Here is an 8,110-nt window from a genome sequence, read left to right as displayed (position 1 = left end):
ATGTCAAATCTTCTTTACTATAAATTGTATATTTATAATAATCAATGTATTCCATACAGAAATAGGCGTACGAAAATAAGTGAGAATATCAAGTTGACGTTATATTATATAGCAACAAAACGATATAAAATATAATAACTCATAACATTTGATAATATAAAATGGTAAAATGTTTTTTTTTTATTAATGTATCAACCTACAGTGGGTTATTTACAGTCATATAGTTCATTTAGATACATGTTCGTTGCGAGTTTTAAATTTGAATTTTACATTTTTTTTAAAACTGGTGTATAATTTGTAGGGGTTTAAGGTCCTTTGCCACCAGGAATGCAGCTATGGTGAATGGTCGAGGGAAATTATGTTTGATCAATTTTTCATTCATGGTTTGTCTATCTTTACTTGGGTAATTTGGACATTCCCATATCACATGATTGATATCCTGAGTCGCAGCTCCACAGCTGCATTCCGTGGTGTTGACTAAGCCTATGCGGTACAAGGACTTATTAAGGTGATAATGGCCTGCCCGCGCCCTATTTACCCAGACAACAAGTTCCGTGGGGAGCCTGCTCCTGTGATACCGGGGCCGGCACTTCGTATTCCAGTAATACTTGAAATAGTGTTCACCTTCAGGTTTATTTAGCCGTAGTGCTTGCTCTTGGATGGATCTTCGAGTGTTAACATAACTTTCTTTTTTAAATCTAGTTTTGTAATCCGTGGGTGGCACCATGAATTGTTCTGATTCTTGTTCTTCAGCATGTTCCGCTAGGTTGTCAGCCCTCTCATTACCCTCGATCCCTCTATGCGCTGGGATCCAACGGAATATGATCTTCGTGTTCTGCTTGTCTGCCATAAATTTATTATATTTTTCTTTTGCAAGTAAGATATACGGGTTGATGTGAGGGTGAAAATGGATGGATTCCAGGCTTTGTAGTGCGCTAAGAGAGTCCGAGAAGATGAGGTGGCTGACTTCGCTATTTTTGTTTACCGGATTTATGGCTAGGTTCAGCGCTATGCACTCCGAGGTAAAAACCGAGCAATCAGTGTTGAGGGTGACAGAGATGTCAATGCCCAGGTTGGGGCAGTGACAGGCCGCTCCCACATACTCCGCTCCCGGATCTTTACTACCGTCTGTATAGATAATGTTCCAGTTTTGATTTACTCTGGATTTCTTGATTAAGAGCTTCGTTGGGAGCTAAGAGGGTTTGGAGTATTGTACCAAGATCGTTTTTTGTATTTATAGAGCTGAATAGGGTGCTGTAGGAGTGGAGGAACATGTTGAAATTGCTTCCTTTTTGCAAGTTTTTTTCAAATTGCAGCACCGTTCTGATGCACTTAGTGACTAGCTTATCTTTATTAAGGTTTCTTGTTTTTTTTTCTTTGAAAATCAAGGAAATTGTATCAAATAGTTGACTGGATTAATTGCTCAGAATTTTCATCAAAAATGTCTTGAATAGGAGGCTGGCGCGGTGTTGAATCAGCATGAGCTTGGATTCTCCTATCAAGACATTGGTTGGGGTGGAGCGTCTGTATCCCAGAGCAAAGCGTATAGCTGCATATTGGATCGATTCTAATTTTGACTCATATTTCCTGGTATTAGGGAAGTAAACAAATAGGTCATAGTCTATTATGGATCGGGCATAGCTTTTGTATAATCTGATCAGTGTTTCAGGGTCGGTTCACCACCAGGTTCTCCGTAAAAATTTTACGATGTTCAAAGCTTTCATGCACCTTTGTTGGAGCACAGATATGTGTTGATTGAAATTTAATTTTTGGTCGAAGTGTATGCCTAAAAATTTGGCAGTCGGAGAAGATATAATGGTGTGTTCTTCTATTTTAATCTGGGTGCATTCTGGCGGTGATCCTTTTTTGTTAAAACGGAGAAGGACCGTTTTCCCGGGGGCAATTTTTAGGCCTAAATCATTGAGATTATTTGCCACCTGCTCTATAGATTTTTCTAGTATGGCTTTGTCGGTTTCATATTTTGTGATACATATGAACAAGGCTGTCATCTGCGAAAAGTGGTGATTCTACTCTACGGTCTATTTTACTGAGAATATTCCTGGTATAGATTGTGTAAAGGAGAGGGGAAAGCACTCGACCCTGAGGGAGCCCCTTACTGGTTGTCCTAGTATCATCTCCCAGTGCTTCGCAGTGCAGAACTCTTTCATGGGTGAGGAATTTTATAAATCTAAGGATGGTACTAGAGCACCCGACCTCGGTGAGGATATTTAGTAATTTGTTCCCCTCGACGTTATCGAACGCTCCGGTAACGTCTAAGAATACTGCTAGGGTTTGTTTTTGTTCTCGAAAGACATGTTCTACATGAAGTGTGAGATTTACCAGGTTGTCTGTACAGGATAGTCCGGATCTGAACCCTGTTTGCGAGAAAGGGAGGATGTTTTTTCGCTCCACCCACCATTGCAGTCTATTTTTTAATATTGATTCATACAGTTTGAGTACGCAAGACGTTAGGGCTATGGGTCTGACTCCGGAGTTGTTGCTCTTGGGGATGAAGTGGAGGAAGGTTTTCTTCCATTCTGATGGGAATTCTCCTGACTGATGGATTTCATTGAAGATATCTATAAGTATCAATTTGAGCTGGACTGGGAGTTTGTTAAGTAAGTTATAGTCTATACCGTCAAGCCCCGGTGCTGAATGGCTATTTTTATGGTGTAATGCATAATTAAATTCATCAAAGGAGAAGGGCTGGTCGAATAAAGGGTTTGGCTCTGAGTGGGGGATGAAGGTAGGATTAGTGGGGTCTACGTCACAAGTTAATTTTTGCATTGCCTGGAGAACCTTTTGTCTTGTCTCAAGAAAGTCTTTGGGCTTGTGTGATCCTGTATTTATCCAGGCATTTTTTAATACCTTGCACGTGCTCCAGACATACTTTATATTTTTCCTAAAATTTAATGTTTCGGTAAACTCGATAAAGCATTGATTCTTTTTTTGTTTGAAGGTTTTCCTGGCAATGGCAGTGGATTTTTTGAAAGCTATTAGGTCAGTAAGTGGCTTGGTACATCTCCATTTTTTGTATCCGGCTCAGCGAAGTCTCTGAACCCTGGAGCATTCTAAATCCCACCATTTAACAGGGTTCCTATGATTTTTCGCTGGTACCTGTTTTTTCCTCGGAGTGCATTTACCTACATTAATAGCTATATTCTCTATATAATATCTATATTTTTCAATCGGATTTAGATTTTCATAAGTTGGTGTTAGGAACTGTGTGAATGAGTTCTTTAAAAGTGCTTCAAGTGCGCACCAGTTTGTTTGTACTGATGTGATCCTGAAAGATTTCCTAGCATATTGAGTTTTCTGGACATCGAGATTGATTTTTATTGAGTAGTGGTCGGACTCCCAAGTTTCATCAATTGTTTCAACCTTTATAGTTTCTGCTATTCCCGGGCTGCTCATTACTAAGTCTATATTCGATTTTTTCCCCCTGTATACATCTATATTTGTTAAGGTATCGGTGTTATGCAGAATTATATCGTTTCTCTCGATACAATCATATAATTTGAGACCATCTGGTTTGTTTTGCCTGCAATTCCACGCAACATGATGAGCATTAAAATCTCCAATTAGTAGGCAATTTTCGAGGTCTCTATATATGCTAATTATTTTATTCCAGTGCTCAATATGCAGGCTACTCTCTGGGTTTCGGTAGCAAGCTAATACATTTATTTTAGGTTTGATATTGTTAATTTCAATGGCTGCAAGTTCTACATTCGGATGGGGATTAGTAATGTCTTTGCAGGGTTTGACGGATAAATAGTTTTTAGTAATTATTATGATACCTCCCTGCCCTGTTTCAGTCGATACATTGGGTCTGTCTACACGGTATGTATTGCAGCCAGAAAAGTTATAGTTTTGCCTGTCCACCGGGTTGAGCTTTGTCTCGACACCAACGAAAACGTCAATGTCTTCCAGGGCAAGTTCGATATCCTCCCGATGAGCGTTGATTCCTCTGATGTTCCAGAATATGACCCTCAGGCTACAGGGGGAGTCGGTTTGTCTAGGTTGTTGTTGTTGCGTTTGTTGAGTATCCATGGTCGACAATTAATTTTGAGATGACGCAGTCAAGTATCCATCCTCTTCAGTGTTATTTGAGATATCTTCCAATTTGTTTGCCAACTTGGTCAATCTGCCTTTGAGTGTTATGTCTGAGATGAAGGGGTGAAGACATCTTAGGGTGGTTGCGAGGTCAGATGGATTCTTTCCAATTTGCTCAGTGAGAAGTCATAGGTCTTTCAGTTCAAAGGTTTTGTCAAGAAAGTTGAGAAACTCATTGTAGTCGATGCAGTAGTCGTTTGGGCTTTTTTAAGCATCCTGGCTACTTGAACTGAGTGGGCCTTCATAAACTCTCTTGTGAGAAGCCGAGATTTCCCTATTTTGGGTCTTTTCACCTTTCTCAGGTGTTCCCTTGGTACCTCAGATGCATCTTCACTCTCCTCTCCTGAGCCGTCTTGTATGTGGGAGCTCTGACTTGTTTTTGCTGGGGGCCGTTTAAAATTTTGGAGGTCTTCTGTTTCCATTTTGTCCTGCAGCACGGGTGTAATTTCTGGTTCCCTGGTTTCTTCAATTGGTCTTTTAGTGAGTAAATCGATCATTGTTTGACCTTTTGTTTTTCCTCCATTGTTATCCTCTGCTTCGGCTGTCAGATCATTCGGTGAGGGGTTTGGTGGGGTTGGGGGCTGTTCAGCTCTTTGTTGTGACAGGCGTTGTGCCATAGAACGTCTCTGAGGATTATCTCCGGATTTGTCTTGCGTACAGTTCCTTGCAATGGGGCCTGATTTATTACACTTGTAACATGCTTGGTTGTCAACAGCCGTTGTGATCAGGTATTGTTTTCCCTGATATACGACTTTGATATTCTCTGAGATTTTTAGAGCGTCTTCCTCTCTAATTTGGCATTGTCTTCTGGAACTCGCCATAGAGTACCCCTCCTTATCTAAGTTGAACTTAATTGTGGTAACCTTTGTGACTGGATCAATTTTGCTGAGCTTCAGGGCTTCTTCTATGGCCGCGTGTGGAATTTTGGGAGAGACGTTTTGGCTTTCTCTGGTGTAATACTAAGTTTGTTGTCTCCTATGAATAGGCTGGTGTCTGTTGCTGTCAATTTGTCAAAAAGCTCTGGAGTCTTGACGTAGATCGATATTCTGTTTCCTAGGAGTCTTTCAGCACCGACTACGTTGCTGCGGCCCACAAGTTCTCCAATCGCATAGATGTACTCTTTCATCTTAATACCTTGGATTGCACTGATAATTATTCCTTGTTCTTCACTTGGAAACTCTTCTGGGTTTTGCAAGTTGCTGGTTGCTTGTGCGAATGTTCGCGGCTGTAGGGTCTGGGAGCTAGACGCAGTTGCGCTATCATTCTTTATTACTTCGTTCATGTCTTCTGGTGTGGGTGGAAAAAACAGTTTGAACGCGTCAGGGGTCGCCCCATCTGGGCTAGACTCATTGACTAGTGTTCCGGTTTGAAACAGGCACTATATCACGATAAGAACTGGTAACGTTTACGGAGCGTATCCAAAACACGTCTTATCACTACGAAGGTTCAAACGGAACTCCGGTAAAATGTTAGGGTGATAAAACTTTTAGCTAATTAACTATTTTTCTTGGTTGTAAATGAGTTCCAGATGGAAGGTTAATAAAGTTTCTCAGTTAGGGATGTCATTAACTATTAAAAGAGATGGTTAGACTTTTTTCGCTCATTTACGATTATGGAGAAAATTTCGCAATTAACAGACTATGATAAATCGACTGTTTAACATAAATTGTTAATGACAACCTATAGGAAAAAATGTAGAAAAAAAATTAGTATCTAATATTTAAAAATAATTGGATGTTAACCATGCCAAAGAGAATATGTAAATGGTAAAAATGAGTTGATAATTATCTTTTCATAGTTGATGATTAAAATTAATTACTAGGAACTTTTGGTTAAAGACTTTGGTTGGATGTGTGAATCAAAGATATGGTGCATATAAAATTTGCATCATAGCGAGCCGTCTCTTCTTTTGTTCTTCAGGTGGAAGTTTATTTAATTCATCTGCTATCAATTTTGTAAACGTTCCGCCTGTGTTTCCAGCGGCTTGAGGGTTTGCATTATCATTGAGAGTGAGAGGAGACTTTGATGCAGCGTCTGACATAAGGAAATCAGAGTGGTTTCCAAGACCGTTGTGTCGCTTTTCTTCTTCCTAGAATTTGGTCTTTGTGGTGTTGACTGGCACAATGATGGAGCTGGAGAAGGTGTACTCTCGCGCCTAGAACTCATTGAGCATCTGGAATCCTCAGTATCATCAAGAATTTCTCGAAAATCTCGCTGACCACTAGATGAACCACCAACTTGCGAAGTGCCTTGTTGCTCCAATACTGGGTTTGATGATTATCTCTTTTGATTTGTTTGCTGGATTCTCTGCCGAAATGGTGCAAGAAAGTTGGTACACGATTGGATTGGTGTAGGCACTGAGGTGGAAACTTGGGTATCAGAGCTGGGTACTAATGAATTATTTTGAAATTCAACATTTTCAACCATTTCAGAACCTCGTGAACCGTTCTCAGCCGCCAGGTCTTGCTGAAAAATTAACGATATTGGTGGCACAGCGAGAAAACCATTTCTTTCATCAATTGCGGCTGTTTTGTGACGTTTATTGGCTACATTAGTGAGCACTCTGAAAAAGAAAATATACAATCAGATTTGGTCATGAACAACTCCATTCAAAACGATTTTTATCATGAGCCACACTCACTTTCTCCTCTTAATATAATCATCAAGGAAGAGCAAATTCTCCTAGTAAACGAAAACACTCCGTCTACTCGCTCCACTGCCACTCCTAGCATCTGATTCCCTCTGTCGTTTTTCCTTTCCAAATCTTTCCTGGAGTCTTATCCATCGAGTTTTACATTCAGTATCTTTTAGGAAAAAATTAGTCCAACGTCAGAAATATAAAATAAACAGCACTAAATCGATAATTTGATCTCATCTGTATTTACCTGGAATATTTACTGCAATGGATATCTCTTTCCAAGAATTTTCTTTCATCATTGCATCTTGGAAGTTCCTGTCTTGATGACTATATAAGTGTGGATATGCTCTCACTGCATCAATCAGAAGTTCGTCATTTTCTTTAAAGTTTCCATCATTTTCAAACTCCGTCTCATTATCATCTAGGCGATTGTTATTAAAATATTGATCGTGATCACCCATTTTTGAAAGCACATAACCTTTACAAGCGTTCTCATTCAAAACAACCCGACAAACTCTCTGATTAGTTCTTTTAAAAAGCAGGGACTTGGAACGCATTCCGGTTTGAATTTCGTTCCAGGGGCTCGGAACGAAACGAAATTGTATCGTTCCGAGTTAGAAGTGAAACTTGGAATGAAAGTCGTGGAACGAAATGCTCGGAACCAAACTCGGAACGAAATGTCTGGAACGTTCCCGCTTGGAACGAAACTCGGAACGAAATGTCTGGAACGTTTCGGCTAGGAACGAAACCCGGAACGAAATTATTGGAGTGTTCCAGCTTGGAACGAAACCCGGAACGAAATGTCTGGAACGCTTCGGCTTGGAACGAAACCCGGAACGAAATGTCTGGAACGTTTCGGCTAGGAACGAAACCTGGAACGAAATTATTGGAGCGTTCCAGCTTGGAACGAAACCCGGAATGAAATTCGGCGGAGAATGGAACAGTGAACGGAAAATGGAGCCGCTACGATTTTGAAAAAAAAAATGTTATATCGGTTAATATTTACGGGATTTGTGCGATGCAAAACCGAATTTAGCGAGGAAAGAATGAGAAAAAATAATTTTCTATCATTTTGAAGGGTTTTTGCTTTTTTCAAATTTATTCAAATATTTAGAACGATTTTTAGAATGAGAAAGAAAATTGAAGAAACACGTTTTTTAATTAATAAAAATCAGGAGTCTTGGGAATATTTTCGACGTTAAAACGAACAAGAGACCTGTTGTGATAGATCAGAGGGAATAATGGAAACATTTAGGCTGTTTATACGAAACAGCCCAACACGTGGACCAACCCCATAGACAAAGGGCCTTGTCTAATGGGTAGACCTGACACCCTGGACGATTTGGTGACGGAGGACAC

General features: G+C 40.0%; 1 long non-coding RNA gene across 1 annotated transcript; it reads right to left on the bottom strand.

Annotated features, from left to right (window-relative positions):
• Positions 1 to 5,854: 5,854 nt before the first annotated feature.
• LOC105266440 (uncharacterized) lies at positions 5,855 to 7,537 on the bottom strand. The gene is made up of 3 exons (XR_892158.1): positions 6,999 to 7,537; positions 6,755 to 6,917; positions 5,855 to 6,676 (listed from the first exon to the last, which is right to left on the bottom strand). It is a non-coding gene; the product is annotated as an uncharacterized lncRNA (long non-coding RNA).
• Positions 7,538 to 8,110: the final 573 nt, after the last annotated feature.

The sequence above is a fragment of the Fopius arisanus genome, unplaced genomic scaffold (assembly GCF_000806365.1).
Source record: "Fopius arisanus strain USDA-PBARC FA_bdor unplaced genomic scaffold, ASM80636v1 scaffold00038, whole genome shotgun sequence".
Taxonomy (NCBI): Eukaryota; Metazoa; Arthropoda; class Insecta; order Hymenoptera; family Braconidae; genus Fopius; species Fopius arisanus.
Note: the sequence above shows the minus strand (reverse complement) of the source record. Positions and strands in the feature narration are given on the sequence as shown.